This window comes from Balaenoptera acutorostrata, chromosome 3 (assembly GCF_949987535.1).
Source record: "Balaenoptera acutorostrata chromosome 3, mBalAcu1.1, whole genome shotgun sequence".
Lineage (NCBI taxonomy): Eukaryota > Metazoa > Chordata > Mammalia > Artiodactyla > Balaenopteridae > Balaenoptera > Balaenoptera acutorostrata.
This window is the reverse complement of record NC_080066.1, coordinates 39,901,593-39,906,813: the sequence shown is the minus strand read 5'-3', so window position 1 is coordinate 39,906,813 and position 5,221 is coordinate 39,901,593. Positions and strand designations below refer to the sequence as shown.

Genomic DNA, 5,221 nt, shown 5'->3' with positions numbered 1-5,221 from the left:
ATGGGGTCAGAGTAGTTCCCCGAATGCTTCAAGAGGGTAATGCTGTACCCTCTTTGCTCAGCACACTGGGAATGACCTTGTGCCCTGATGTCTGGTTCTTGAATTCACTCCAGTTCTATCAAAAATAGGGGTCTAGCCTGACCCTCTAAGCTATTTCCTACCAATCCCTGACTTGCCACAAGAAGGTAGTAGAAGATCTGGAACTAATACCTAGATTCCTGACCCAGTACTCCTTTCCCCCCACCACACAGCTCCACACACTCATAGTGATAGATGGGAAGATGAATATATAGCAGTTACGATGATTTGGATGCATGTGGCAGAACACTCAACAAAGATTAACCAAGAAAGGCACTTAATTACCTAACCTAACAAATTACAGAAGTATGGAAGTTCAAAGGTCTAACTACTGGTTTAACAATGTCATCAAAGAGCAAGGTTCTTTCTTTCCTTCTACTCTTCCATTATCACCAATTTTCTTCAGGCTTATCTCCTCATGGTCTCAAGATGACTGCTGTGGTTCCAGGCATCACATCCTTACACAACCATGTTCATAGAAAGAAAAACACACATTTCCTCCTTCCTCTTTTCATCAGGGAGGAAAACATTTCTCAGAAACCTCCTGGCACTTTTCCTCTTAGTTTCCATTGGCAACGATTAGATCCCGCTGTCGATATTCATGATGCAAAGGAGCCTGGGAATGTGAGTATGTGACATTAACACTTATAGTAGAAGTCTAGCTCTACCAACAAAGAAGGATTTGGGATGCAGAGAGTTCTGATAGTTAGGCAACCATCAGTGTCTGCCCCAACCAGTCTTTATCTGGGTAAAGTTGAGCATGAATGTCTTTTAGGTATGTGAAATTGCTTCTTGAATGAATTTGGGGTCCAGAATGGTATAAATATTAGGTAGCAAGTGCTGATATGAGTTTTGAAAGGCCATTCCAGGCATAAAGCTTAACCACACGGCAGGCAGAAATGGCAGACTTACAGAGTGATGTCTATTGCAGCTGGAGTTTGAGGAATGATGAGCATCAGGGCTTCCGTGCTGCACAACTCCAGGGGGTGTTATCCACACAGGGTGCAATGACAGAGCACTGAGAAGGTGTCCATGTTAGTGAAGAGAGACTCAGAAGAAGACCTTGGTCCCCAGAACAATTAGAACCTTCGACACTGCCCCTGGTCTGAGGTCTCCCTGCCAGAGTCTCATCCCCCGAGCATCTGCTCCCCATCCCACCTCTGCCCTCACTTGCACCCCTCTTACCAGGCAGGGGATGAAAATGACCCCTAAGCCCAATGGATCAAACCTCATGAATAATCTCTGATGAGCAAGAAAAAACAGTTATCCTTCTTGCATCCTTCTCCCTCACTCCCCCCTTCTGCCTTTGGTCCCATTAGGACTTAGGTTACAATGAGAGCCCTAGAAAAGAGCAGAACAGATAAATGCAAGTCATTAGGACAAAACTGAGGATGTGGGCTCTCTAGTAAGATCTCTTTGCCATCATTGAGGCCTAGGTTGGCAAATGACCAGCCCTACTCATATCAAGATCTGTAGGGGCCAAAAAAATAAAAAGAAGGAAAAGCTAGCTGGCCTCTTGGAGAGCCTGCTCTGTGCCATGCATTAGAAGGGTGTTATCTTATGTACAGTGATGTAACTAGTAAAAATGAACAAGTCCCAGTACAGAGTCTAATACCAACCACTCTCTTCATGGTTTCCCCCTGCAAAAGTGATAGAAAGAGTTCCCTTCCTTTCTCCTTTAAGATGTGGAAGTGGGTTTGGAAAAGCAGTAGGAGGTCCTGAGTGGTGAGTTGGGGACGTGGGCAGATGGTGTGGCGTGTGTGTGTGTGTTGTGGCTCTACAGAGAACCGAGCACAGATACCTCGGAGCCAGGCATGGTGGCATTTCCACTATGCCAAGTGCTGTCACTGGAATGCCATAGTTGCCCAAGGCAGCTGCAGAACTGATTAGGGTCTGAGCTAAAATTACAACCCCTTTTGTACCCACAGATCTTGCCTTGGTTCTCTCAGGTTACCAGCCCCTGCAATACACATGTTACCCTGGGAATGAGCCTATGTGGGGTTTTCACAGCCACGGGCCCCTACAAGCCATTGGCTCAGTGTTCCCGAGTTTCCCATGATCTTCTGAACTCCACGCACTGGGTGTTGCTCCCTCCATTGTGCAGAAGAGACGTCAAGTGGCCCCCTCAAGGCCACAGAGCTAGTAAATGGCTGAACTTGGATTGGATATCTGATCTTTGTGACTTAAAAGTCCTTCCGTGAGACGAGGGCCCCATTCTCCCTAGGATAGGGATGGAGGTTCTCAGGGCGCCTGAGGCTAATAGAAGACAGCTGCTTTGCCCACATATGTCTGGTACATTTTTGTGGCGTGAGAAGCTCTCTGCTCCCATAGCAACCACTTGGGGTTTTCAGCTGCTAACCCTGTCCTCCAGGACAATAGCAGTCTGGGCTAGGCAGGCCCGTGTAACCACACTCCACTCCAACCTCTTTGTGTTAATAAGCCCTGGATCCCACTTCTTTCTTCCCAGCTTCTCATTTACTTTTCCAAAGAGCACAATAAGCACAATTGATTTTAAAATAAAAACCTCTGGCTTATGCACAGAGGCATTCTTCAGAAAGGTTAAAAACGATGAGGAGGCATTATTTGCCACCATCCGTACTTTGTAACCTTGCAACTGAAGCACCACAAGACCACGGTGGCCTCCCTTGATGGTATCCCGTGTAGGCGGCTTTTGCAGGTGGACGATGACGATGGCAGTGCTTGGGTGTCCTTGGCTCAGGGTGGATGCAAACCACAAAGGACAAAGTCTCTGTAAGTCAGAGCCGGAGGAGGCCTTCTGTACTATCTGGTACAGCTCCTTCCTTTGCTTGATGGGGAAAGCGAGCAGAGAGGGAAGGAAACCTTGGGAATTTGTAAGTCAGTGTGAGCAAAGAGCTACATGGAAGTCGACAGAAAATTCATTCAGAAAAGGGAACTTGGCCTTCCCCTTGGGATAAAGCAAATATTTTCTGTAAAAAGAGGCTCCACTGAGAATTAAGCTTGCATTTCCCTCTCTTTCTAGTGAAAGAGGTGGCGGAAAAACTTCCTGGGAGGATTTGGCAAGTCAACCCTGGAAGAGTTACTAACCGTCAGTCATTAAAGTGGGGGCAGTACTTCATAAGGCGGAGAAAAATCACTTGTGAGGGGTGGGCAAAGGTGGACTGCCGTGTTTGGAGGGTCTGAAGAGAGTCTGAAGGAAGGGATGTGAGATACCTAGGTTAGCTAGGTATTGTCCTAGCTAACTCATCATTAGACATCATTCTTCATGATACCTACTACATAGTTGCACATTTTCACTATGTACTCTCAATAGGGGCTGTTTTCGCTGTAATAGGAGGGTTTGTGCACTGATTCCCACTATTCTCAGGGTATACACTCAACTCAACATGAGCAAAAATCCACTTCGTAATCATATTTGTAAGCGTCAACACGACCTTCTTCCCAGAACATTTCTTAGGTCTATCCAGTATACCTTGACGATACTCTGACTACCCAGATGCCTATACAACATGAAATACTATTGCATCAATAGGCTCATTCATTTCACTAACAGCAGTCATGTTAATAATTTTCATTATCTGAGAGGCATTCGCATCCAAACGAGAAGTCCTAACAGTAGAATTAACTACAAGAAATTTAGAGTGATTAAATGGATGTCTTCCACCATATCACATTTGAAGAACCTCCTTACGTTAACCTAAAATGACTAAGAAAGGAAGGAATCGAACCCTCTTCTACTGGTTTCAGGCCAACACCATAACCATTATGTCTTTCTCTATAAATGAGATATTAGTAAAAAATTATATAACTTTGTCAAAGTTAAGTCACAGGTGAAAATCCTGTATATCTCTATGGTACATCCTTTCCAACTAGGATTTCAAGACGCAACATTGCCCATCATGGAAGAGTTACTACATTTTCATGATCACACACTAATAATTGTCTTTTTAATTAGTTCCCTGGTCCTTATATTATCTCACTAATGTTAACAACTAAGCTAACACATGCCAGCACAATAGACAAACATGAAGTAGAGACCATCTGGACGGTTTTACCAGCTATTATTTTGATTTTAATTGCCCTGCCATAACTATGAATCCTCTATGTGATGGATGAGATTAATAACCCATCTCTTACTGTAAAAACTGTAGGTCACCAGTGGTATTGAAGCTATGAGTACACTGACTACGAAGATTTAAGTTTCGACTCCTATATAATCCCAACATCAGACTTAAAACCAGGGGAATTACGACTACCAGAAGTAGACAACCGAGTAGGATTACCCATAGAGATAACAATCCAAATACTAAGCTCCCCCGAAGATGTATTACACTCACGAGCTGTACCTTCCTTAGGCCTAAAAACAGACGCAATCCCAGGACGCCTAAATCAAACAACCCTAATATCAACACAACCAGGTTTGTATTACGGACGGTGTTCAGAGATTGTGGGTCAAATCATAGCTTCATGCCTATTGTCCTTGAACTAGTACCCCTAAAATACTTGGAAAAATGATCCGCATCAATGCTGTAAGTTCATTAAGAAGCTAGGTAGCGTTAAAGACTTTTAAGTTAAAGACTGAGGGCTAAGACTCTCCTTAATGGTATGCCGCAATTAGACACATTAACTTGATTCATTACCATTTTATCTATATTTCTAGCATTGTTTACTATATTTCAACTAAAAATATCAAAGTACACTTACTACTCGAACCCAGAATCAATACATACCAAAGTACAAAAACAGTCTACCCCTTGAGAAACAAAATGAACGAAAATCTATTTGCCACTTTCATTGCCCCTACAATAATAGGTAAGGATGTGAGGTCCTAAGTCCCGGAAGTAGCACATGGCTGTCTGACCCAATCCTGACCCAGTGCAGCTGGGCAGATGGAAGGACAAGGTTGGGGATGCCACCCCAGATACAACTTTCTTGGGTATGAAACATGAATAATGGTTCATGAAGTCCCAGGGGGATGAGACTCGGGGTTGGAGAGAAGGACACCCAATTACATTGCAGACAGGAATCATCTTCCCTAGCAGAGCCCTGCTCTGGGCTCCCAGAGTTCTAGCAGAGTCCTAGAGATTCTAGCAGAATCCTAGAGATCCCCTGCTGGCTGGGAGGTTGACTTTGCTACTGGATCATGGGGAGGTCCAAGGGTGAG

At 44.3% G+C, this 5,221-nt stretch overlaps 1 pseudogene; it reads left to right on the top strand.

Annotated features, from left to right (window-relative positions):
* Positions 1-3,908: 3,908 nt before the first annotated feature.
* On the top strand, positions 3,909-4,572 carry LOC130707719 (cytochrome c oxidase subunit 2-like; annotated as a pseudogene).
* Positions 4,573-5,221: the final 649 nt, after the last annotated feature.